Raw genomic sequence first — 27,963 nt, 5'->3', positions numbered from 1 at the left:
AAGATGGATTTGGAGCCACCCCGGCCGACGAGAGATGTGGCTTTGGATCCGGGCTGCCAGGACTGGTCTGTGGTGAGCTGAGGACAATTTCAGGTCTCAAAACTTTTGTCCTTGCTGTTCACCAATCTGAATCTCCCTTCCTCTCTCTTCCCTGTTCACTGAAATCCTTAAAAGCCATCTCCTTCCCCCGCTCCCCTGATCCCCTCGTTCCAAAGTAACCCACTGTCCTTTATGCTCCTTCAACAAGAGCTCATCTCTCTATTTGGAGGGTGCTTGCCCGCCTTGTCTTATAATTAGTCTCACACCCCTCTAGGTGTATGCTCTCAAATGCCAAGAACTGGGTCTTACACATCTCCAGAGCAGCCACTCAATAGATACTTATTGAATACACAGACCCCTAAGGAGTGACTGGCAGCGGCCGGCATTTCTCTTCCCTTCGTCCATTCATTCATTTGTTCAACAAACGTGTGCATGCCCAGTGTCTGCCAAGCTGGTTGGTGACTCTCTTGCAGAGCACACTGGAACCCTTCAATCAAGCAGCTAAAAAGTAAGTTTCGGTATCTAGGCTTCAGTATGAGGCTTCTTTGCAGGTCCAGGACATAGAAAATCCCACAGGATCGCTACGGAAAAACCTGACCATGGCAGGGGGGCTGCAGCCTACATCCCAATGCCTGTACCTGTCCAGATGGAAAGTCAGGCCCTCAAGAAGGCCCCTGGGGGAGAGATTGTCTAGGATGTGGGTGAGGGCCCTCAAGGGCTCTGCCCAGCCCATCCGGGAAAAGCCTAGATATACCTATCACAGAGGATGGTAAGTCAACCCAACTGTCTATGTACACAGTACTCTGGGAATGCTCGGTGTGGGGGAGCTGGGAATTTGGGGTTGAGGAGAGCTCAAAAAGTCATCTCGGCAGAGCAGATGTCATCCTGGAAGGGGGAGGATCCGCTGAAGGTCATGAGAAAAGTCTGCCCTGCTCAGGGATCAGTAAGTGCAAATTACTTGAGAAGCTGGTGTGTCCAGGAAGGGGGGGGGGTGGTTGATAGGGAACCAGGGGTGTGGGGAGAGGGCGGGGGTAGGTTAGGGATAGTCATTTATCCCGGTCTCTTTCAACTCCAAAATTATAGGATCCTAATCTGAACCCTCCCTGCCAACAACTTGAAAAAGTTGTCTGAGACCAGGGACATTTGGAGAGAAAGTTGAATAGTGAGTCAAATAATAAACCAAAAAGAAATCCTGAAGTCAAAACAAGGGATAAATTTTCCTTATCTCTCTACGACATGCATCAAAGCAGCTAGCTGCTGTCTGCCCCAGCCTGGGAAGATGATCACGGTTTTTAATGGCCTGTAAACAATAGGACCAGCCTTTGTAATAAAGTTGACACAATTAATCCTTTAGGCTTCCTCCCTGCACCCTGACGACTCCCAGCTCCCCCTGCTCCGAGGCAGGGCCACCTTCAAGGGTCTGGGAAATGGAGGGATCCAGCCCTGAAACGCAAAGCCTCTGAGAGCTGAGGTGGTTTGTGAAAGAGAATCAACGCTGTGGGTGACAGTGATGGTTCCCAAAGGAGGGTCAAAGAAAATTGCCTCTATCCTGATCTGGGTAAAAGGAGGAAGACTCCTCTCGGAAAATGCAAAAACAAACAAACAAAAACAAGAGACATGGTATACTAAGGAACTGGCACAAGAGGTAAACTCTGTTCTTATGTGGTGAGCTCATTCATTCATTCGGCAAACATTCACACACTCCTATAGCGCAAGGCACCTGTACAGGTCCAAAAGTATACAGAGATTCCAAATACCTGCCCTCAGTGGAATTACAGTCTGGGAAGTGGTGCCGGGAATAAGGCATATCCACAGATATGGACAAAAGTTAGTAGGATAGTATGTGCAAAGAGTTACACAAGTCCAGACCTTTCCGTTCATGGCTTTGCTTCTGGCTTTGACGTATCACGTTCAATGTGGGTGACTGGGGCAGACCTTATTGAAAACAACAGGGGGATCAGAAAGAAGAGAAAGAAAATGGGACAGAAAAGAAAAAGGAAACCAAGCCCCTCCTTCCTGCCCCTGCTCCAAGCTCAGCCCTAGTTCTGGGAAAGCAAAGGACCAGTTGTCACTAGAAGTCCCCAGGCAGGTCCAGGCCACTGAGTCACAATTCAAGGCACGTATGCTCCTGTATCAACAAGGCACATTTTTGCTGAATTGCACAAAATTCTGGCCATCTGGAGTTTTCTATTTGATATACCAATTCCCGGTACCTGACAACCATGTAACCCTTTACGCTTAGCAATACCGCATATACGTGCATAAACACACATGCATGCATGCTAACGGTGATTGGTGATCGAATGAAGGAAATTCTAAGGCTTTTTCACCTGTACTTCAAAAGCTAACATTCTCTCCTTTCGAAAACAGTGACAAATACATGTTTTGCATGTGTGTAGCCTCTCATTTTTCAGCTCTTCAATAAATATTACTTTATGTTCATGCCACCAGCAACCTTGGTTGGTAAACAAAGGCAAAACACTATCATCTCCATGTTAAATACTCCTCCTTTATCCATTTGTTTCCTACTCAAGAATGGTTGAGGGGCACCCTGGTGGCTCAGTCGGTTGAGCATCCAGCTTCGGCTCAGGTCATGATCTCACGGTTCATGAGTTCGAGCCCCACATCGGGCTCTGTGCTAACAGCTCAGAGCCTGGAGCCTGCTTCGGATTCTGTGTCTCCCTCTCTCTCTGCCCCTCCCCCCTCCTTAGAAATGAATAAACATTAAAAAATTTTAAAAAAGAATTGTTGAACACCTACCATGTGCCATGACCATGCTGGGTATCACGTTTTCTAGCCAGAACAAGGCAAATGCAAGCACTGCCTTCAAATGGGTCACAGTCCAGTGAGGGAGATAGACAGGGAAATGCACTCCGCCTCCAGGATCTGGAGCAGCTTCCAGAGGAAATGATGGAGACAAACCTTAAAAGACTACTGTGAGAGGCACCTGGGTGGCTCAGTCGGTTAAGTGTCCACCTCTTGATTTCACAGTTCATGAGATCAAGCCCTGCATGGGGCTCCACACTGATAGTGCAGAGCCTACTTGGGATTCTCTCTCTCTCCTTCTCTCTCTGCCCCTCTCCTGCTCACACTCTCTCCCTCTCTCTCTCTCAAAATAAATAAATAAAGTTAAAAAAAAAAAGACTACTGTGATTTTTGCCAGGTGGAAAAGAGAGGGATGGGTCAGCAATTTGTGCTCAGAGAAGAATGAGCTGTCTGGCATTTCCAGACCACGGAAGGGGTGAGGGGTGGTGAAGGGCAAAGGATGAGAAAGGAGACTGAAGAGGTTGGCTGGGCCCAGACCATGGAGCCAAGAAAGCCTTGCCAAGGAGTTTGGACTTTATCCCGTGGGCAATGAGGAAACCACTGAAGGTTTCAAGCAGAGGCAGGTGACATGATCAGATTTATGTTTTGGCAAGATTATTCCAGCTTCTGGGTGAAGAATACACTGGAATAAGAAGAGACTAGGCAGACTCTAGAGACAGTCCCTAAACAGAATCAACAGGACTGGGTTCCCCATTGAAGGTAGGAAGGAAAGGAGGTGTGTCAACCTTCGGGCTTGAGGGGCCCTCATCCAAGACAGGAAACCAATAAGAAAGCAAGAGGCAGAGAAATTAAGGGCCTTGTCTAAGGTCACATAAATTACTGGATAGTGGATTGAAGCCAGGAACCTAAAATTCTTTCCAGTAGAAACCCCTTGGTTTGCCATGTTAGTATCAACCTGTGATTAAACTTGGCCATCATTTGCCAGGCTCACTTTGTGTTCCCTGCTTTTTCACGCATTTACACTTTTTGTCCTAGGAAGACCATAAACTCAACAGGTCAAAATGTCTTTTGACCTCTCATAGGGCCTGGCACATACTAGGCACTAAGTGGTCAATGAATGTTTGTTATTAAATCAAACCCCAGGAGCCCAAGGGCACCTTAAGCATTGTCTTACTTGTGACACAAGACACTTTCTTTCATCAATTCTTAACAAACAAAGTATTTTTAAAACACAATTCCTAGATAAAATAATTCCTAGATGTCTGGATTTCACAGTCCAGGAAATTTGTTACAACAAAAATTAGAGGGATCAACACGGTCTTGCCAACTTTTTTTTTATTTTGCCAAATAAGGACAATCTAAAACCCAACTGCCATCTATTAACTGCCATCTACTACTTTGTTTCTTAAAAAACATTTCATACGTATCCAAAAAGTCAGAATAATATAAGATTAAGGCTAATCCTTCAAATTAAATCAGAGTTCCTCAACCTTAGCACCATGGACACTTTAGGCCAATAAATCTTTGCTATGGGGATGAAGGGAGAAGAATGGGGGGGCTGTCCTGTGCACCTTGGGGCATTTAGCAGCATCTCTGGCTGCTATTCATAACATACCAGTAGCCCCTCCCAAGTTGTGACAACCAAACAATGTCTCCAGGCATTGCCAAACACCCCCAGGGGCAAAATCATCTCAGTTGAGAACCACTGAATTAAATAAAGCCTTACTAAAAATGTAGTTCTATTGTCCTTACCTTTCAAACCAGTGAAAACTTTAGCACAGACAGGCATCCATCCATAAACCAAAGGCACAGAGACTAAGAGGGTGGGATTTGAAATCACACTTGAATTCAAATCCCAATTATTCCTCCTTCCTGTTGTCGTTGTCACCTGACCTTGACCAAGTGATTGCTCTAAACCTCCCTTTCCTCTCCCGCAGCATCTACCTCATCAGAGTGGTTGGCAGGATTGGATGGAATAGATACAACCCACTTAGCGACATGCCTGGCACATGATGGCCGGGAGAGGAAGGATGACCATTAATAGTATTATTTCTAACACTTCTAAACACATAACACATTAACAATGGCTACCCAGATTTAAGACTGTCTGGATAAATGGACCCACACATAATACAGTAGGTCTTCAATAAACATTTATTGAATGAATAAATGAACCCTAAATCACCCTGTTCCCACCAGCTCCTGTCTTCAACCCTGCCACATCTAAAACCTTTTCTCCTTTACCAGAACTTTCCCAAATCGTACCCATGGGGATTAAATACATAAAAGAAAGTCTGGCCAGTCCAGGACCTCTGCCTGGGGCTCTATGGCGGTTGGGGGGGGGGGGGGAAGCGTGGGAGGAATTGGGGCGGGGGGGACTTTGTGGAATCCTCTAGCAAGAGCAATATCAATCCACCACCCAACTACCTGCACTTGGAACAGCTCTTACTCCACCAATGAGAGCACAGCCTTGTTGAAACCCACCACTAACACCACCCATGTCATCACACCTTCAGGTGGCTGCTATCCTCCCTAGATATTTAACCTGGAGGTAGGCCAAGGACAGAAAAAGGAGATGGCCATATCCTTGAACAAAAGTTGCTATAAAAGGGCGTGGGAAGCAAGGCAAATGACAAATTAAACAAACAGACAACCTCAAAGGAAAGGAGGTGGAGAGGCTCCAACAAAAGGGTCAGAGTTCCTGCTGCTTCCTGCATCACCACCAAGCCCACCTCCCACCTCAGCAGGCCGACAGAGCACTGGTGGCTCTTACAAGGGGAGAAACACTCCTCATTATAAACCAGACATGCTCCTGGCTGAAGCCCAGCCAGCAATAAATTCTGGAGTTCATCTCATAAGCACAGTAAGTATCTTTGGCAATTTCCCGAAGGACTGAATTTTTCTGACCATCACAGGGGCACAGGACGTGAGCATGGGGCAGGGCGGGGACTTAAAAAAGCAGGTGATCCAAGCTCTCATTCTATAGATGGGGAAACTGAGGCTCACAGTGAGAAAGGAACTTGCTCAAGACCATCCACGGGGGCCCTACTCAGTGGCAGCGCTGAGCCAAGAGTTCAAGGCTTCAGTTGTAGCACTGAGCTTTGCCAGAAGCTCAGAAACATCCCCAGAAGAGGATGGTGTATTATGAACCAAATCTCACTCTTCCTGAAAAAATAAATGATCACATTCACAGCTTCACATGAGGAGAGAATTAACAAGTTCTCAGAAGGGGCCATTGATCTATGGCTTCTCCATCCATTTGGAAACTGAGAGAGAATAAATTAGTTCCACAGGAGGATCCAGCAACTAACTTCTCTACCCCAGCAAGCATCATTGGTCTTCTTCAGACTATCTGATACTATAACCAAAATACAAAGAGGATCGTAAAGACCATTTGGGGGAAATGTGCAAATGGTGACTCTGAGTAAAGACTACAGGGGTGTTCATTGTACCATTCTTGCAACGTTTCGGAAGACTTGAAATTTTTCTAAGTAAAAATTTGAGGGAGAGTGAGAAAGCACTAAAGAATAATCTAAACTAAATTAAATTGTTGTTAAAAATTCGGAAAGGAACCAGAAGGGACCAGAAAGGGATTCAGAAGGAATCATTCCTTCAGTTTCACTCAGTTTCTTTATCTGAGGACTAACACCCTCAGGGGGAAAAAAAAAAAAAAAAAAAAAAAGACATTGCAGAAGTTAGAGATGTAGGGTTCCAAACAAATATGTGATGCTGGTGTTCATAGTAGCCAGTAGCTATGGCAACCTTGGAATCCAATCTGATTTCAAATATTTTGTCCCATTAGCTCCCAAAATACACATATACTTGTCACATCATGTATCCTGGTGTTCTTGATTCAGAAAGTAACAAAAGTAACAACAGGCTATGGATGGGACAAATGTCAGAATCTTTCCCCAAAAATCCATCACCTTTGCGGTACAGGTGGCTCACAAAATCAATTAAATGCAGTTTAATTTCCATTCAGTTTGGAAATCCTTTCATATAAATAAATTATTGAATCAAAATCCACATCCAAACCACAGTCTGCCATGTTCTCTATCTACAGTAGTATTTAATTGGCGCCATATTGGATCCATAATCTAGCCCTGAAAATCTATCCTTGGCCACACAGATAAAATTCATGCCAGTGGGATGCCTGGGTGGCTCAGTTGGTTAAGCATCCGACTCCTGATTTCTGCTCAGGTCATGATCTTACAGTTCGTGAGATAAAGCCCCACGTCAGGCTCCTGACTGGCTGGTAGCACAGAGTCTGCTTGGGATTCTCTCTCTCCTCTCTCTCTGCCCCTCCTCCCTCTGCTACTCATGCTCTCTCTCTCTCTCTCTCTCTCTCTCTCTCTCTCTCTCTTTCTCTCTCAAAAATAAATAAATAAACATTAAAAAAAATGTCATGCCAGTAGCATGGCAGTCAAAGCTTGGAGATTTGAGGTAACACAGACCATTCAAGAAACCTGAAAGAATTCCTATTGCTAAAATAAGAGATGAGGGGAGATTCCTGGGGATAGAAACGGAGATGGAGGCCCAGAGTGCAGGGGCCAAGAACGGCTTCACCCAAGTCACCCATGAGGTGGCTGGCGGACAAAGAAACCAGGCTGAGCAGCTGTCCGAGTGGGAGGAGGGCAGGGACATGGCCCACAGGGACACAGAGGAGGCCCGGCCCACAAAGAGGCCCATTTTCCCACCCCTCGCCAGGGACGGATTCCTGAGTGGAAAAGAAGAAAACAAGGAAAATTCCGGTCCCAGCTAACAGATACACGCCATTGAAAGAAAACTGGATGAAGATATTTACTCCTATTGTAGAATGTTTGGCACTCCAGATGCGCTTTAACTTAAAATCGAGAAATGTAGAGATCAGGACTTGTAAAGAAACCAAAGATGTTAGTGCTCTGACAAAAGCAGCTGGTTTTGTGAAAGCCTTTATTCTTGGGTTTCAGGTAGAGGATGCCCTTGCCCTCATTAGGTTGGATGACCTCTTCCTAGAGTCCTTTGAAATCACAGATGTGAAGCCCCTAAAGGGGGCTCTAGGGAGACCACCTGTCAAGAGGGATAGGAAGAATTGCTGGTAAAGGAGGAAAAACCAAATTCACCATAGAGAATGTGACACGGACATGGATGGTTTTGGCTGTAAGTTCACATCCTTGGCTCTTTCCAAAACATGAAGATGGCAAGAACCGCCATTTGCAACGTCATCCTGGGAAATCCTCCTTCAAAGGTTTATGGCAATATCCGAGCTGTGGCTAGCAGAGAAGCAGATCGTTTCTGATTTCAAATCAAGAGACTTTTTTATCTTGTCTTTGGACTCTAGAAAAAAAGCCTTCCCCCCCAACCTGTGGTCACAAGAAACCATGTGAAGAGTATTCCAGTCACTTTAAGGCTCCATCACTTCTGTTCTCAGCCAGAAGCATAAACAGAAAGGAAAGGTTTGGTAAAAGTCACACACAGCGACTTTGAGGATAATTTCCACATCTGAATGTGGCACACTATACTTACACATTAACTATAATTTATCACTTCATTTTAAATAAAAGATTTGCATAGTTTATAACTCTTATGGGAGGGAAACTTCTGGTTGAAACAGTCCTGTATGAATTTATCAACTTGTTTATAAGTTTGTAACTTCCTATAAATTTATAAACATTTCTTTTCTATGGAGTATAATTAAAAGAATCATCCCACAAAAATAAATAGATAGATAAAATAATTAATTAATTAAAATAAAATAAGAAATGAGGGGAGAATGAGCAGGGGAATATGAAGTTGGGAAGACAAGTAGAGATCAGACCCAAGAGGGTCTGAACACTCGACAAAAGAGGAGGAAGTTTATCCTTCAGGCAATAAGGAACCACTTTGAGATGGGAGGAATATAACTGGATCATTCCAGCAGAGGATGGATAGATGGAAGTAATTCAAAACTAGGGAGTCTAGTTGGAATGACAAAGACCTGACCTAAGGCAGTCAGTATGGAATGAAGAATGGAGGACAAGTTAGAGAGAGCTGCTAAAGACAGCCAATGCACAGGACTTGACAGGAAGAGGGCAGATGTGCCCTAGAGAGAGAAGAAGCATTCCAAGACACCTCCAGCTTTTTTGACCTGGTAAATGATGCTGCCAGTCATCCAGACGGGGAACCCAGGAGAAGAGAAATGTAGTAGGTTTTGAACACGCTGAAGTTCCACCTGGATAGGCAGGTGTGGAGCTCCAGAGAGAAGTCCAAACTGGATATACGCATTTGAGAGTAATCATCACATATATGGTGGTGGATGCCATGGGTGTGGATGAGGTCAACTGGGAGGAAATTGACAACAAGTAAGAATTGGTTCAAGAACAGAAACTCTGGGGGAGAAAGCTGCTAAGGGCAGGTAAGGAAGAGGAGTCCTCCCCAAGAACACTGAGGAGTGGCCTAAAAGGCAGAGACCCCAGCCTGCTTTTAAGTGATCCATTCTACCCCTCCATCTCCACAGGCTGGTCACACCATGCTAGCGTAGAGGAAGTAACAACAACGACCAGCTAGCGTAGAGGAAGTAACAATAACATATTAAAACAAACTCTCTTCTTAAAAACAAAAAAGACAAACAACTCAATTAAAACACAGGCAAAGGATGTGAGTAGACATTTCTCCAAACAAAACACACAAGTGGTCAAAAAACACATGAAAAGATGCTCAGCGTCATTAGCCATTAGAGAAATGCAAATCGAAACCACCGTGAGATACCACATCACACCCACCAGCATGGCTAGAATCAGAAAAACAGATAATCACAAGTGTCAGCAAAGAAGTGGAGAAACTGGCCCCGCGCACGTTGCTGGTAAGAATGTAAAATGTGCAGCCGCTGTGGAAAACAGTGGTAGTTCCTCCAAAAATTAAAGATACAGTTGTCATATGACCCAGCAGTTTCAATCCTAGGTGTATGGTCAAAAAAACTGAAAACGTATGTTCACACAAAGACTTGTATTTGAATGTGCATGTTAGCATTACTCATAATAGCGAAAAAGTGGAAATAACCCAAATGTCTATCAACTGATGGGTAGATAAATAAAATGTAGTATACCACATAATGGAATAGTATTCTGCCACTTAAAAAAAAATGCAGTCTTGATATATGCTACTATGTGGTTGGACACTGAAAACATGGTAAGTTGAAGAATCCAGACACAAAAGCCCACATATATTGTCTAATTTCATTTATAGGACATAATCAAAATAGGGAAATCCATAGAGATTGAAGGAAGACTTGTGGATGCCGGGGGCTGGGGAGAGGGGGTAAAGGAGTGAGAAGTGACTACGTAATGAGTGCAAAATCTCTTTCTGGGGTGCCGAAAACGTTCTGGAATTAGGTAGTAGTGATGATTGCACCACACTGCAGGTTTACTAAAACCATTGACTCGTATGCTCTAAAACTAAAAATCAGTGAATTGTACACAGTTGAAATGGTGAACTTTATGTTACATGAATCTTATCTCAATAAAAAAAATTAAGTAAGTTCACTTTACAAAATTACCCATAGCCAAGAACAGCTGGGTAAGCAATTTCTCCAGCTTGCCCAGATATTCTACACAAAGAAAAGAAAATTCCAGATATTCTAACCAAAGAAGCCAAAGGGCATGCTTCCCAAGAAACTCTTAAATATCTTTAAAAGTCCAATTTAAATTATGCGTGTGTGTGTGTGTGTGTGTGTGTGTGTGTGTGTGTGTGTATAATATCCATAGGTTGGGGATGAGTTGTTCTGCTGAAGAGCAGAGATGGTTCATTCAGCTCATGATAGCCATCCATGCCTCGGTAGGGTTGCCTCACCCACTTTTAAGATTTCTAAATGTAAGGGTGACAGGGACACAACCAGGCAACCATGATTTGACCTACAGAGAAACCACAACCAGGCATGACCTGTTATAGTTATCCAACAATGACAGGAAAGGAGAAATGATTTCTGGACCCAGAGTACCCCAAAGCCCCAGAACAGCAGTCTCCCAGCTCATGCCCCTTATTCAACTCTTTGACACCTACAACCCTTGCACTGTGTTCAAGATGACCTCCCGAGACAACATCCCGAGCTGTCCCAGGGTGTCAGCGCTCACCATGTAGGTAGCTGCTTTATCCACACGGTGCCTCAGGAGGTTACTCTGAATCGCTTTGGGCTTTGGACACAAGTGACTTTGAAATTATCACAATTTATATGGTTTACACCCAGCTCAACACCATCTGCGGCAGAAGTCAAGGCCTGAAGAAGCAAGTAAGGGACAGGAGATGGACCGTGTGTGCATTTATCAGAGTAGCTCCACGCCTGTGGGCAGGAGAACCCGAGGAGGAAGCTCCAGGGTTCCATAAAATTTTCCTGAGGATAATTTCATCTCTCTCCTTTCTCCACTGACACGCATCCCTCTCTTTTTGTTCCCCTTCTCCAGCCAAATTCCAAGGGCCACCGTAGATAACAAGGTAACAGAATGCAAATGCTTCAAGGGGGCACACCCCTACTCCAGAGAGACTGTCAGAGCGGGGAGGCAGATCTGGAGTGAACAGCAAAACCTCGGGACTGCTCTAGCCATTGGATAAGCAACCCCTCCTCCACGCCTCCCTGCTCCTGCCTCTCCGATGGGAAAAGGAACACAATGAAACTAGGCTTTCCCTTGGGGTTCTGACCACCTTGTGTGGAGATTATGATTACCCTGCCGTTGCTATGCCTACCGTGATGTCATTCCTTTATCATTCCATTTGCGTGGATTTTTTTCCCCCTTTTCTCCAAAGGATACCCTACTCTCCAGTGCCTGGGAGCCCACTGGGAGCCCAACTCCAGTCCTCATGCTATCTAGACCCAGGGAAACCACTCTGTCTGGGGACCTCAGGCAACGCCACATAGTCCTGATGGGGAAAAAAACGCTGGGAGCAGCTTCCAGGATGCAGGTTAGTCTATCCCTATACTTTAAGCAGAAGTAAGCAGGGCACAGTATTTTACCTTCTTCACTCAAAACTGCAAACAGGAGAGGGACATATGGTTAGGTCCTATCAGCTGTATTTAATTTGTCAGAAGAAAATCACTTCTTAAGTAAAATAAATGCAAAGAAGAATAAGGATAGAGGAAAAGGTGCACAAATCCCACACTATATCATGCACAGAGGAAAGCAAAGGAAGGGAGAAAATTATTTCCTCAATAGTTACATCTCGCACCATCCAGCCATGTATCTCCAGGAGCTCTATGTCAACGGAAAGCATTCCTCTGGGTTCCGACTGTGCACCAGGCTCCGTGCTGGGTACTGGAGGTCCAGTCCCAGCCTTTAAGAAATAGTAACAAGATCACTGTTCACAATCACGACATCTACACAGGCTCATTCAAAAGGATTTTGCTCCACTAAATAGAGGAAAACTGTGGCTCTGAAAGACCAGACTATTTGTCCTTGGCCATGAGGCTCAGTCTACAACCTGTGGGCAGAGAGTGAAAGTGCGGGCATGGGCAGGCCTTGCCCCAAATCCTCAGGTGAAGGCAACAGTCTGCTGCCTGCTTCCTCCTCATATTCTGTCTTCCCCTCCCAGGCCCTGCAGGGCTTCCGCAGACAGGGAAGGAAGGCAGAGGGCGGTGGCTCCAGTTCCAGCTGCTGCAACCTCACCAGGGGAATGGCAGCCACCTGCCTCAGACCGTGGGCAGGAGGGCCCAGGGAAGGCCTTCCCTGCGGCCTGCTCACCCTCTGCGGCCAAGTTCACCTTTATGTCATGGCCCTGCTCCTGCAAGTCACAGACGTCACTGTGAAGACACAGCACCCTGTAGAAAACAGCGGTCCTGCTGCGCTAGAAATATCCAGACTTGTTCCATAAAAATGGCAATGACTATCGGTATCAGCAGCGCCGTGGTCTGCAGCCAAAACCCAACACACAGAACTGGTGTTGTCTTTCTAAATACACAACGTGCTTCTGATCGTTTAACCAGGAGCACCTATTCGATTAATCAGAAGCAAGAGAAAAATCCGATCCCCATTTTGTGAATGAGGAAACCAAGGCCAAGAAAAGAGAAGGGGGTCACAGGTGACATCCACTGGCAGAGATGAGACTTTTATCTTAAATACTCATTTGGGGGCACCTTGGCAACAGCACAAGCCCTCGGCGCTTTGGGTGGAAGTCACACTACCGGGCCGCCAAACCAGCCACAACTGTTAGTTTTTTTGTGTGTTTAGTGGGGCCAGGGGGGTGGATGGCAAGGAGAGGCGGGAGAGAGATTCCCCACGAAAGCCCAAATCTTTGCTCCCAAACTGGCCGCTGAGACTGTTCAGGGGCCAGATGTCAGAAGTGGTGAAACTATCCTCCTTTTTAACAAGTCAGTCTGCCTTTCACCTGTCCTGAGGTAGGTGTCCACATGCCCTACTTTTCCACGCAGCCCTGCTCCCTTGGGAACAGAGGCCCGAACAGGCTGCTCTCCCTCACCCAGGTTATGAAGCCTTGCCATCCAAAACCAGGCCAACGAGAACGCACAGGAAACATTCACTAGACCGTGGCTTGGTTGGTTTTAACAGCAAAAGCTACATTTTAGGACCCACCCCTGCGAGAGAGGACCTCACAGAAATCTCAGAGTGGATCAAAGCAGGCCAGCCTGATCACCCCCACTAAACCCCAAGCTGCAAGGGAATCTGAAAAGCAGAAGTTCTAGAATCAGAGCTGGGCTTAAACCTCAGCAACACCCACTCACGATGCGGCCTTCAGCTGCCTGCCCCTCAGGTGTCCTCATCTTGAAATGGGGATGAAAATACCTAACTTCAAGAAAGTATGAAAATGCCAGTACATTCTAAGCACATCAAGACGGTAGCTATGATTACCGATTTACCAAAGGCAGCAGTGTGTCTGTGCTCAGACTCCCACACATGTTCTTGGATCCTCTTCTGACCAACGTCCTTCACTTTCAACACAACTGGCCTGGGGGTAAAGCCTTCAGCCACAGAACAGAGCTCCGGCCCTTGCCAAGCTAACTGACCCATATAGGGTTCACAGCCCTGTTCTTACTAGAGCAACTCTTTTGTTTGACTTGTAAATTTTTGCATGTACCTTTTATGCATTTGTATACATATACATGCATATATAATGTATTCAAATGGCATTTTATCACATGTCATTTTGCTATACGTTGTTCTCCCACATCAGCAACCCCCATCCTCAGCCCGCTTTCCCCGGGTAGCCCATGTTAACATTTTAGTGTGTCCTTCTACATTTTTCCCCAGACTCATGTAACTTCAGACACACACACACACACACACACACACACACACACACACACACACTCATAGTGGGTTGAGGGGGGGTGGTTATTGTTTGTTTAAAAAAATAGAATTATAGATCATATACATTCTTCTCCCTTTTATCTATTCTGCCATACTTTACCAAAATCTTTTAATGGTTCTGTAATGATCCAAGGTGTGAAGGTACCATAGCTACTGGGCCATTTCCCTACTGGCATAGGCACTCATTGAGTTTCAATTCTTGGCTGCTACTAACAAGCCAGTAATGGATTCCTTGTACATCCGTCCTCACCAAAAACCACTTTCTTTTTTTAAATTGTTTGTTCATGTTTATTTATTTTTGAGAGAGAAACAGAGTGTGAGTGGTGAGGGCTAGAGAGAGAGGGAGACACAGAATCCAAAGCAGGCTCCAGACTCCAAGCTGTCAGCACAGAGCTTGATGTGGGGCTCAAACTCATGAACCGTGAGATCATGACAAAAAAACAAAATCAGATGCTTAACCCACTGAGCCACTCAGGTGCCCCTCGAAGACCACTTTCTAACCAGACAAAATACCAAGCTCCAGGATGTGAAAGTCACCCATCAAAAGGACCTCATGATGAGCTCCCAATGTAGCCACTCATCCTTAAAACTCCTCTTTGCAAAGACCCCCTGCTTCTAGAAGGGCAAATCCCAGGCAAGGAACTGGCCTCCAACCACCAGTTCTTCCAGGATTCTACAGTGTCAAGTCAACTCTGCAGGTCTTAATTTTCCCATCTGTAAAATAAAATAATAATAGCCTGGTGCTACAGGATCTGAGAGCACTTTTGTGAGTGATTTTTATGAGGAGGCGGTGTGTGAAGTAATATTTTTGGTGTTATTCTATGGGATGTTGTTTCTAGCTTGTTGTTTGGGGGTCACAGAAGGGAGGGCAAGCCAAAACGAACAGATTTGATTAAATTCCCGCTAAGATTCAGGGGTGCCTGGGTGGCTCAGTTGGTTGAGCATCCAACTTCGGCTCAGGTCATGATCTCACAGTTCATGGGTTCAAGCCCTACGTCAGGCTCTGTGCTGACAGCTCAGAGCCTGGAGCCTGCTTCAGATTCTGTGTCTCCTTCTCTCTCTCTGCCCCTCCCCTGCTCATGCTCTGTCTCTCTCTGTCTCAAAAATAAATATTAACATTTTTAAAAATTTTTGAACTCCCACTAAGATTCAGAGGTCCCTATTTAATAAGGTTTTGGGGGCTGGATGGGAAGGCCTCCTGTCCCTCTGTGTTGCTGAAGCACCTTGCACCGTGGCTGTTTACAAACAGAAGTCAGAGCTAGACCAAGGGACTTTTGACTCTCTATTTGCCCAGCTTTGTCGAATTCCAAAGAAGGGCAACTGTAATTGAAGTTATGGGAGGAACGACCCAGCGAGCAAATTTTGGGAAATCAGTAATCTCACTGATGTTTGATATTCACTCAAAACTTCCCTAAACTCTACATCTCATTCAATAAAGGGTGTGAGGAGTATTGGGAGGGTAGGAGATGATTCTTTTTTGCAAAGGATGTGGCAATTAGTATTTGCTGTTCTTGAAAATAAAGCAGACATTTTGGGGGTGGGGGAGGAGTCCTAAACCTTCTATTTCAGGTAGTACTACTCAGGTAGCATTTCAAGAGGCTCCCCAAAAGAGGCAGTTCCAGCAACTCAAGTGAATTTGCCCAGTGACCACACGGTCCACACGCGTGAGAGGGGAGAAATACAGGAATGGCAAAATGACAGAATGAGTACAGTGTTATTCTGCCTTAAAACCCAAATCAGATGTGAATATGGAATCATTTTCTTCATCAAAATCAAGCAGAGGATTGGCACCCCTTCCCCGGAAGAGCGTGTGGCAGCATTTCCTGAATACACACCCACCCTCTGACCTGGAGATCCCACCGGCAGGTGTGTGCACTTCAGGCCCCCAAAAGACATGTGCCAGCATATTCCTCACCGTGAAATTCATAGAAGTCTCCAACCAGGAACTGCCATGTGTCCCTCAAGAGTAGAACAGGCATGGGGCGCCTGGGTGGCTCAGTCGGCTATGTGTCCGACTTTGACTCAGGTCATGAGCTCGCGATCACAGTTCACGGGTTCAAGCCCCACGTCAGGCTCTGTGCTGACAGCTCAGAGCCTGGAGCCTGCTTCAGATTCTGTGTATCCTTCTCTCTCTGCCCCTCCCCCGCTCATGCTCTGTCTCTCAAAAATAAATAAACGTTTAAAAAATGTTTTAAAAAAGGGTAGAAGAGGCAAAGAAATGGTCTATTTACCTGAAGGACTACACAGCACTAAGAACAAACAGCCTAATACTACAGTCAACACTATGGACGAATCTCACAGTGTTGAAGGGGGAAATCCAGACGCAGAAGCGGACATAGCGGAAGATTCCATCCGATGGGGTTAGAGCTGGGATAGTTACCCTTGGCGGGGCTGGGTAAGGGGTGAGGTTGTAACTGGAAGGGGCACAGCTGGGCTTCTGTCCTGCTGTTTCTTAATCTGGGTGTTGAGGACACAAAGAAATTCAACTTGTTGAAATGTATTCGGCTGAACACACCGTGCACCTTTCTCTGCATATGCTACACTTCAATATTTAAAACTTTAAAAAAATCAGTCAATGAGCAAAACTTAAAGGTGATTATGAATAAAGTAATCAGGCAGACAAGGCTCCTGGAGCCAGATCGTATCTGGCGTGTATCGTTCCCGGGAGCTCTCCTGTCGATGCGAAAACCAGACAGATTAGCTGAGTGTGCAAGACGGGCATTCTGTGAGAGGAGATGAAAGGCGAACGGAGAACCTGGCACTTTCTTTGGAAAAGAGCAGTTTCACCAAATCTAGACGTGCAGCCTCCACTCAGGTTATTAATCCAATGCGCTGTTACAGATGGACCCACATTTGCTTCAAAAATACTCAGGGTTTTGGTTTTCGCTTTTCTGCCCTTAAAAAAAAAAAAAGTTTGGAATGAGGGAAAAGGCCTAGTTATTTTATATGGAAATCGAATCTATTTTCACAGAGACTAGAGTGAAAATCCCATCAATGGGAAGGAAGCGGAAGCTAGAGATGGAAAGAGATGCTCTATAAAGCTCTAGCACCACAGGCAAACTTGGGTCTCTTCTCAGCTCAATAACAATATTTGTAACAATGGCTAACACTTAAGCGGGTTGATATAGGCTAGGCATTGCTAGAAGTGCTCACACGTATTAATTCATTCAGTCCCCATCTGTGAGGTAGGGGTTTATGTAATTCCCAACTTACAGACTGAGACTGAGGCCCGGAGAGGTTAAGAAACTTGCCAAAAGTCACACAGCTAGTAAGTGACAGAAGTAGGCAGTCTATCGAAAGTCTGTGTTCTTAACCATTATACCCTATTGCTTCCTAATAAGCACTTATTAAGCCCCTACTATGCACTGTGCCGAGCAAGAGAGGTACTGAGATACAGAAAACACTAGTCTGAGGGTTATGGAGTTAGTCCAGGCGGTGACAAGGATCACACAGGCATCTAGCCATCTAATTTCACAATGAAAAGTTGGAAAACTGTCTCCAAACACCTGGATATTTAGTTTTCAAGGACTCCAAAAGCAGTGTCCTTTTTCTCACTGATACTATGCTACCCATTAGAGTAAGTTGTAAGAATACACATTCCTTGATGTCCCACCCACCCCTGAGTCCTGAGACTCAATAAAGCTCTCATCAAGTTGATTAAGAGGCAAAGAAGACCTGTAAGCACATTTGTTTATTTTTCCTGAACTGCCCTCTTGTGTAAAAAGGGTTGTTCACCCCTGATCTAGCAGGCATAAATACAGGGCCTCTCAGAGGAAGAAAGACTCCCCCCCCCCCAGGTACCCAGGTGATTAAAAAATGAAGAAATTCGGGGCGCCTCGGTGGCTCAGTTGGTTGGGCGTCCAACTTCGGCTCGGGTCATGATCTCACAGTTCGTGGGTTCCAGCCCCACGTCGGGCTCTGTGCTGACAGCTCAGAGCCTGGAGCCTGCTTCAGATTCTGTGTGTCTCTCTCTCTCTCTGCCCCCTCTCTGATCGTGCTCTGTCTCTCTGTCCCTCTCAAAACTCAAAAATAAATAAACATTTAAAAAAAAAATGAAGAGGGGCGCCTGGGCGGCTCAGTCAGTTAAGCGTCCAACTTCGGCTCAGGTCATGATCTCGTGGTTCATGAGTTCGAGCCCTGCGTCGGGTTCTGTGCTGACCGCTCAGAGCCTGGAGCCTGCTTCGGATTCTGTGTCTCCTCCTCTCTCTGCCCCTCCACTGCTCATGCTCTGTCTCTCTCTGTCTCAAAAATAAATTAATTTAAAAAAAACATAAATAAATAAATAAATAAATAAATAAGAAATTCAAGGCAGGACTACAACATGTATGGCACATTTTAACGTTTATTTACTTTTGAGACAGAGAGAGAGACAGAGCATGAATGGGGGAGGGACAGAGAGAGAGGGAGACACAGAATCGGAAGCTGGCTCCAGGCTCTGAGCCAACAGCCCAGAGCTCGACGCAGGGCTCAAACTCATGGACCGCGAGATCGTGACCTGAGCTGAAGTCAGACACTTAACTGACTGAGCCACCCAGGTGCCCCATGTATGACACATCTTAAACATGCACACTTCACGAATTCACACTTTTCCCGCACATGCACACACAAACCCAAATATGATGTAAAATTACTATGATCTCAAAAGAATTACAGGATTTACTATTCTTAATGTGAATTCGTAGTGCCCGGATGCCATGGATGGTATGATCTAGGCACAGAAGATACATGTGATCCCTTGTGACGTACATCCTGGTGATTACATATATAATCTCATGCAGAGACAACATCACAGTTTCAGCTGAGGCCTCCAGAACTAGAGACCCTGGTTTAATCAGCTCTCACTATCGTCCCCACCTTATTAACAAGCTTTCCTTAAGGAAAGAAGAATAAAAGATCGATCCCAGTGGTAAGAAGAGTGAAGGCCCAGTTGGGAACTGATGAGAGAGAAGACACGAGGTTCACAGAGCTGGAGAAAATGTGAGTGAAAACCCCAGGACATGGCCACCTACAGAGCTAGGCTAGCCAGCTGTAGGATCTCCATGACACCAAGAAGTCAAGACCAAGAGGTCAGTTAAAGTTACGAGAGCCAGGCAGGAGGAATATGACCACCTGCCTCCTTACCCGTGAGGCTAGCTCCTACCCAGGACCTTAGATGTCCCACTCACAGTGCTGGCCCACCTCTGCCAGCTTCTCCACAAGCATAGGTGGGGTCCTAAGCACTTAGGAGTCTTCCAACATGTACTCCCTTCTCTAGGTCCACCCCATTTCCTGGGAGTCAATTAGATGCTTTTAGGGAGTCAAAAATGGTGCCCATTGTGAGATGCTACTTTCTACCAGAGTAGTGTGTGGTCTGATTCCAAAAGCTGGGGATGAAGAGTATGAAAGCTCCTCGGACCTCTGAAAATGAGACAGTGCCAAAAACCGGTGGAAACCCATTGTCCAATATCTTTATTTTTCTGCTAAAATCTACCCACCGTGTGAGTTGCCAAGGCAAGTTACGTCTCTTGTTCTGAAGCTAGGAAGGTTCTCTCTCCACCTTCCTGCAGGAGATGGAAAACAATACCCTCTGCATATCATAGAACACCAGCTCCCAGTAAGAGGACACCCCAACTCCTGCCAGTGCAGTACCCAGGCGGGGGTGGCTTTTCCACTTTTCTCTAGACAGGCCACCAGGGTCCTCTTCAAGGGCAAAGGACTCCCCAGCCCCTGTGAGGCCTCACTGCACACTGTTTATTTATCTATAATTTATTTATAATTTCTACAGCTTTTTACCTGGAGACACACCCAACAAGAAGGGGTCTTACTCTTCCCACAGAGGTCTGTAGACCATGTACTAAATTCACTTGCTCTTACTCAAGCTATAGAAAGCTGACCTTGAAATATCCTACCTAAGGTCATCTCTTAGGTCCAGCCCAGGCCAACACAAACCGATTCTATTTTTTCAAAACACCAGCCCATTCAGATAGCCTTGTCTGTCTTCATTAGCATTCTCAGTGACGAGAAGGGCCAGGGTTCAAGGCCCACGGTTGCATCTAGAGGCCTATAGGGAGCTATAAAACTGAGAGATATAGCCAGTCCACGAGCTATCCTTGAGTCACTGACCTTCTTGACACATTCTCACTCCCTGGCAGTAATAGCTTAACACTTCCTGAGCATTGACTCTGGCTCAGACCATATCCTAAAATCATCACATGGGTTGACTTATTTCATTCTTATACCAACCCTGGGGTACATGGAAGGCAGCTATGCTCACCACTATACCACCAATGCTGCGCAACGCTGTGATAACTGATAGAACTGGGATTTTAAACCAGAAGTGTGAGTTCAAATCCCAAACTCCAATGAGAGCCACAACATAGTTCTCGACTCAAGGATTACAGCTGGTGCTATTGAGAGGAGCATTCACTTAACTGTTAGGAGCGTTCATTTGTCTCCCTATCTCCCTGAATCACACATTGCTAACTTCCCTCCAGTATTCATTCTCCCTTCTGCCTTCTTATAATAACCTCCAGTCCCAAGTTTTGCCTAAGCACATGGCCGTCTGCTCCAGACTACATTTCCCAGCATCCCTTGCAGCCATATGACCAAGCTCCGACCAATGGGTTGTGAGTGGAAGCTCCTTAAGTGCAAGCTGCTGGCCTTGGATTTCATCACCTCCTACTACCCACATCCTGAAACACAGACTTAGAGATGCGAAACAGTAAAGTACCAGGGTCCGTGAATGATTTCATGTACCTACTTTGCCAGTTTGGTGTGCTTGCCCTAGGGTTTACATAAGACAGAAATAAACCTCTGTCTTATTTAGCCATTCTCTTTGGAGATCTGTGTTACGGCAGCATACTCTCTATGTTAGATTCAGTACCTTAAGGCCCAACTCATCTTATTCTACTCAACACCCCCAAAACCCTTTCTTAGCACGAGGAACATAGTGGTTACTCAACAAATATTTGTTACATGAGTGAAAACACCGTTATGTAAACCAGGTGATACTGGGCCCAAACAGACTTAGCTAAGCTCTGTAGATGACCCTTATCCAGGTAGGTATGATATCTCCTGCTTTTCTGGCAAGAGAGCTCAGGCCAGAGAGTCTGTGTTTAGGGAAGCATTTGCAGTAGGGGAGGAGTGAACTTTTACTGCATCTGTTGTCGACTCTCTGCCGAGATGAAGGATTTTGTGCTTAACCACAAGTTAGCTGGGGTCACAGCTTGTCTCATAATAATAATGAGCTCAATTTGAGCACTTACTTTGTGCCAGGTCCCATACTAAGCACTTCACACACTAAGACATTTGTTTGCATTTAATCCTCCTGACAACCCGACAAGGTAGGAACTATTATTGTTCCCAAATGAGGAAACCGGGCGCAAAAAGAAGTTCACTAACTTGCCTGGGCCACGTGGCTAACAAATGACAAAGGTCAACTTCAAACTCAAGTTGTAGGAGACCTAAACTTATTCTCTTCTCACCCATCATGCTACTCTGCCTCTTCATGTATGACAGGCTAATATTCCCAGCTATGGTTCCAAGTTTGGAAGGCTGGACCGAGGATCGTGCTTTTCTGAATAGATGCGCAATGCACAGAGCGCCCAATGTGGCTGTGACACTTTTCCCCTGGGCATGGCTGGTGAGGAGCTGCACACACCACCCCCACCCCCCACCCCACGCCAGCACAGACCAGAAGGCAAACAGTCTGAGCCCCCTGGTCCACCGAGCTCCTTCTTGCTCTCTCCTGGGCTGTCCTCACTGCCTCTTGACCTCCACACCCTGCCGTCCCTACCACTGCCACCCACAGCTTATGCCCTTTCCCTCAGCCACCTCACCTGGATTGGCCCTCCCACCTGCTTCCATGCACAGTTCTTGCCTGGCCTTGCAACAGTCCTCACTGAAGCCAGCAGGTGCAGATCTGCCTACCCAGCCTGGTAATGGTGTGGTCCAAGCTTCATTTCTCACCTCCACCCCAACTCTGTCCTCACTTTCATTCTTCACCTACAACAGTTCCCTCCTTCTCATACCACAAGCTCAGCAAAGTAGAGTCAGTAGTCAAGTAGGGAGACACCGAGCAGGCTTCATCCCAGAGGTTGCAAACCTAGGACCTACAGGCCAAATATGGCCCCCAAGTATGCTTTGTTTGGCTGCACTCTGCTTTTTGAAAATTGAATTCATTACATCAAAAGTTGTTAGGGTTCACATAAAAAATTCAGATTTAGAGCCTCTCTTAAAAAGTGAGGAGTCGGGGGCGCCTGGGTGGCGCAGTCGGTTAAGCGTCCGACTTCAGCCAGGTCACGATCTCGCGGTCTGTGAGTTCGAGCCCCGCGTCGGGCTCTGGGCTGATGGCTCGGAGCCTGGAGCCTGTTCCGATTCTGTGTCTCCCTCTCTCTCTGCCCCTCCCCCGTTCATGCTCTGTCTCTCTCTGTCCCAAAAATAAATAAAAACGTTGAAAAAAAATTAAAAAAAAAAAAGTGAGGAGTCTTGGCGACACTGGAATCACCTTCCCATGTGACAAATAGCTGGGGCTGAATTTGGACATCCGCTGGATGGGCATGAACTTCTAGCTCACCACCATCTTCTTCACTCCTTATTCTACATTTCCCATCCAGACATCCCTTCACTCACTGACACAGCAGGCCTGGCCCCTATAGGCACTTGATTTGGCAGTGCCTGTTGTAGTGTCTCCGTTCGGCTGATGAGCACACTGAGAAAGGGAGAAGAGAAATTATTCTTCCAGGTCTTGAAATTATTCTTCCAGGTTGAGTGCACCCACAAATCTATGGCTGGCTCTCATCAGACAATACCGACCAAGCTCCTGGGTGCCCCAGGCCCTGTCCAGAGCATCACAGGTGCTCAAGCAGGTGTTGTCCCTGCTTTTGCCTAGTCACCACACTCTTCCACACTGCTGCTCCAAACACATAGGTATGCCAGAGAAAGGCACTTTCTTTTTTCTCAATTTTTTTTAAGTTTTATTTATTTTGAAAGACAGCATACGATCAGGGGACACAGAGGGGGGGGGAGGGAGGGAGGGAGAGAGAGAGAGAGAGGGAGGAAGAGAAAGAATTTCAAACAGGCTCCACGTTGTCAGCACAGAGTCCAACGCAGGGCTCAATCTCACAAACTATGAGATCATGACCTGAGCCAAAACCAGGAGTCAGACACTTAACTGAGCCACCCAGGCACCCCAGCCCTTTCTTTTTTCCACACACACAAGCATCTCTTGCACGGTGTGCCATGATCATCTAATTCTTCTCCTCTCATGAAGACTAACTTCTCTCAAATCTGTCATGCGGATTATACACCCTGAACCTGCCAAGAGGTGACCTTTCTTTAAGTAATCCCCTCTGGGCCTGAATCCTGGTGATGAGTGTGTGCATAGGTGTGTACATGTCTGTGCTCAGCGTATGCTTCTGGACTAACACTCCATCCCCTCACTAATTTCCCAGACAGGTCAGAAGTCCGCATGTGCCCCAGTCGGTGAACCAGACAGCGTCTGTTCTGTTCCACTGCCCCATCAAAGGGGACAGCAGCGGCTGGTGCTTGCCTTGATGGGGTGAAGGGTCAGGGTTGCCAGATCTTCGATTTTGCAAGAAGCCAGAAATATTATTTAAAACAGGCAAGCACTGGTTTCTATTAAAAAGACCAGTGCTTAAAACAAGCCCCCAAGAGCCTGAGACACTTTATGGGGATCAGGTGCTAGAGGGGAACGACAGGAAATGAAGGCTCCCCTTGAAATGCCCCATTGGAAGAGTCAGCAGCAGGTCCTCAATCCCCTGCCATGTCCTGATGCCCATCTGAGGACACAGAAGAGGACCCAAGTGTGCTTGGCTGGCTTTGCCCTCCAGCCTCGTCCTCCTTGATGATAAGACAACTAAGGTGTCTTTGACTTACGTTGTTTGAATTCCCTGTTTGTTCTGGGCTTAAAACAAACCTTCCTTCTTCCTTTTTCTCAACCACCTTCTCCCTAGAATCCTCAGGTTCTTAACTCACACTGCATTTCTAGATCCTTCCAATAAGGAGGTTGCAGCTTCCCATTTCTTTGATTAAACAACTTTAATAAAGAATTCACGGATAAGGCGGCTCTCGTGAAGGCAGCTAAGGCGAGGCTGGAAAGCGCAGAGCCATGCATCGTGCCTTGCACTGCCCAGGCTAGCAAACAATACGGTCAGGATGGCTAAAGGTGATCCCAAGAAACCAAAGGGCAAGATGTCTGCTTATGCCGTCTTTGTGTAGACGTGCAGAGAGGAACATAAGAAGAAAAACCCAGAGGCCCCTGTCAATTTTGCAGAATTTTCCAAGAAGTGCTCTGAGAGGTGGAAGACAATGTCTGAAAAAGAGATATCTAAATTTGATGAAATGGCAAAGGCAGATAAAGTGCGCTATGATTGGGAAATGAAGGATTATGGACCAGCTAAGGGAGGCAAGATGAAGAAGGACCCTACCGCCCCCAAAAGGCCACCGTCTGGATTCTTCCTGTCCTGTTCAGAATTCCGCCCCAAGATCAAATCTACAAACCCTGGTATCTCCGTTGGAGATGTGGCAAAGAAGCTGGATGAGATGTGGGATAACTTAAGTGACAGTGAAAAGCGGCCTTACGACAACAAGGCGGTGGAGCTAAAGGAGAAGTACGAGAAGGATGTCGTTGAGTGTAAGTCTAAAGGAAAGTTTGATGGCGCAAAAGCGTCCTGCAAAAGTTGCCCAGAAAAGGGTGGAAGAGGAAGATGAAGAAAATGAGGAGGAAGGGGAGGAGGAGGAGGAGGAAGAGGAGGAATAAAAAAAAAAAAACAACTGTTTATCTGTCTCCTTAGAGTAGGGAGCACTGTCATTGACACCTCTCTTATTCGAGGCGGGTCTGTTGCCCTCGTTAAGTTTAATTACACAGCTGGGTCATGGTCATATTGTAGTCTCTTCAAAGTGCTCTAGAAATTGTCAGTGGTTTACGTGAAGCGGCCATGGGGGTCCGGAGCACCCTGAAACATATCAGAGTTGTACGTATGTCCAAACATTTTTATTTTAATTTTTTTTTATAATTTTTTTTTACTTTTTTTAACGTTTATTTATTTTTGAGACAGAGAGAGAGAGCATGAACAGGGGAGGGGCAGAGAGAGAGGGAGACACAGAATCGGAAACAGGCTCCAGGCTCTGAGCCACCCAGGTGCCCCTCTCCAAACATTTTTATTTTTTTTTATTTTTTTTTTTTATTTAAATTTTTTTTTTCAACGTTTATTTATTTTTGGGACAGAGAGAGACAGAGCATGAACGGGGGAGGGGCAGAGAGAGAGGGAGACACAGAATCGGAAACAGGCTCCAGGCTCCGAGCCATCAGCCCAGAGCCCGACGCGGGGCTCGAACTCACGGACCGCGAGATCGTGACCTGGCTGAAGTCGGACGCTTAACCGACTGCGCCACCCAGGCGCCCCTCCAAACATTTTTAAAATGAGAAGGCTCTCGTGTTCTCCGCACTCTGTGCACTTTGCTGTTGGTGTGACAAGGTTTTTAGAGATGTTTCTGGCATTTTCCCCTTTGAATTTGTAAGGTGGTGTTAACTCTATGGTTATGGGCTAGAAATCCTGAGTTCTCAACTGTACATATCTATAGTTTGTAAAAAAAAAAAAAAAAAAAAAAAGGACAAAACCACTGAGACACAGTCTTCATGCTCCTTGCTTGGCTTGAGGCTGTGGGGGAAGATGCCTTTTGGAGGGGCTGTAGCTCAGGGCGTGCACTGTGAAGCTGGGCCTGTGGACACTGCAGTGGGCATCTGTTTAGCTTCAGGTTGTCTTGTTTCTGTATATAGTGACCTAGCGTTCTGCTGCCGTTCTTAGCTGTGGAAAGGGGGCAGCGGTGGGGGGAGACAGTCAGCTGGCATGAGAAATGTTTGCATCTTTTTTAGTTAAGTGCGGTAGTTTTAACCTGTTTGCTTTGAAACAAACTGTAGAGCTCTTCACGGTCAGCAAAGCAAAGAGCCACTGCATCGATGAAAGTTCAAAGAACCTTCTATACTAAACACAATTTGCGACGTTCTGTTATTTTTCTGTATGTTTAGAATGCCAAAATGTTTTTGAAGTTAAATAAACAGTATTACATTTAAAAAAAAAAAAGAATTCACAGATATGAAGGTGCTTATCATGAAGCAGGTAACATCCTTTTCCTCCCCAAGTCACACACAATTACCATATAAATGGCCTGGCAAAGGGACTTCCTTGAGAGGTGGCAGATTCTAACTACTCTTACACTTACAAAGCTTTAAAAAAGAGAGAGAGGGGTGCCTGGGTGGCTCAGTCGGTTACGCGGCCGACTTCGGCTCAGGTCATGATCTCACGGTCCGTGAGTTCGAGCCCCGCGTCGGGCTCTGTGCTGACGGCTCAGAGCCTGGAGGCTGTTTCAGATTCTGTGTCTCCCTCTCTCTGAGCCTCCCCCATTCATGCTCTGTCTCTCTCTGTCTCAAAAATAAACAAACGTTAAAAAAAATTTTTTTAATAAATAAAAATTAAAAAGAGAGAAAGAGAAAAGAACAATTTCCAAATGAGAAAATGTCACAGACAGCCACAAACTGACTTCCCAAGGGATGCAAATACCCTTTCTCCAAGCAAAAAACACGCAACGTACAAAATGTCCACGTGAGGGTCTGTGCCTCCTATGTGGGCAGTCGCCCTTCTACTGAGGGAGATGAGCAGCCCGAGGGTATGCCCCAGAAAGGCGGCCAATGAGAGGCCTGCTCGTGCTGCGTCCGGATTGGCCAGGCCTGGCACCAGCTGGAACTGGGACCAGCTTTGAGGACAGCAGAGACTTGATAGGATTCTCTCTTCAAAGCATAGAGCAAACATCAATTAATCCTCAAAAGACGCTTTCAAGGAGAACATTATCCCTTTTGAGGATGTGGAAGCTAAGAGGTGCCGCAGGTAGTTGAAGGGAGGGCAGAGGAGAAAACAGAGCACTGGGCTCCGAGCCCCAGATCCGGTTCTCCAGAGAGAGTCAAGTTGCGGGAGAAGAATGGACCCACAGAACTGGGGCAAAGGAGGCGACAGAGAAGCTGCTTTGGAGGGTGCCCCTCAAGGCTCCTGCTGCTTCATCCCAGAACGGGCTGCAAAGTGAAACACAGCCAGAGTCCTATGTGCGCACCAGTCCGGGGAACCAGAGAACGAGTTCAGATTATGGGACCTTCTTCAGCCTAATGACCACTAAGTCTGTGGGAGGACGAAAAACCGAAATCGGAATCCAATTTGCCATACTGAGCCTGTTTCGGTAACCCCACCCTCCCCCCTTCTTGACAGGGGGAGGGGAGTATGTATAAACACAGGGGATGCCCTGCCTGGCTGGTCTTTCCATCTCAAGAGAACCCATCCAGAGTTTCCTGCACCTCACACTCTTAAGGATCACCGCCAGTCGCTGTGCCTGGCAAAAAACGTCACACATTCTCACGTTACACATTTATTCGACCTTTAACCTGTTGCTCTGAGATACCTGGAGAAATTGTATGCCACTGATCAAACGTTATTAAAAAAACACCCCACAATCTCTTCTCCACATGCAGTCAGTGTTACTACCTTACACGCTGATTCCCATGGTCGGCTGGCACTTTGTTAAAAATTTAGATTAACTTTCTTTGCCACACACTACATACTGTTTGCCTAAAGAAAGCCCAGGCCATGTGCAAATTATAGGCTGATTAGAGATATTTAAATGTTTGTAGGAAGGATTTTCCTAAAGGGTCTGAATGAGTTTTCTCTCAATTTACCATTTAGTCAAAGAAATAAAGGAAATTACCCTACAACTGAATTTTTCTTTCTTAATTCAACTACCTAACACCCACTCTAGGATAGCCACGCATATATATATATACATATATACACATATGCCTTCAAAACCATAGAAAATATCTGGAAGTGATTAATCACTAAATTCTACT

General features: G+C 46.0%; 2 pseudogenes; both read left to right on the top strand.

Annotated features, from left to right (window-relative positions):
* The first annotated feature begins 7,327 nt into the window (after positions 1–7,327).
* On the top strand, positions 7,328–8,083 carry LOC124512062 (RNA-binding protein PNO1-like; annotated as a pseudogene).
* A 16,144-nt stretch (positions 8,084–24,227) lies between these two features.
* On the top strand, positions 24,228–25,035 carry LOC124512061 (high mobility group protein B3-like; annotated as a pseudogene).
* The last annotated feature ends 2,928 nt before the right edge of the window (positions 25,036–27,963 follow it).

Source organism: Lynx rufus, unplaced genomic scaffold (assembly GCF_022079265.1).
Source record: "Lynx rufus isolate CCGP_SWC_20201006 ecotype Redwood Valley unplaced genomic scaffold, mLynRuf1.p SCAF_17, whole genome shotgun sequence".
In the NCBI taxonomy this organism is placed as follows: domain Eukaryota; kingdom Metazoa; phylum Chordata; class Mammalia; order Carnivora; family Felidae; genus Lynx; species Lynx rufus.
The sequence above is the reverse complement of the archived record's forward strand: the minus strand, read 5'-3'. Positions and strand labels throughout refer to the sequence as shown.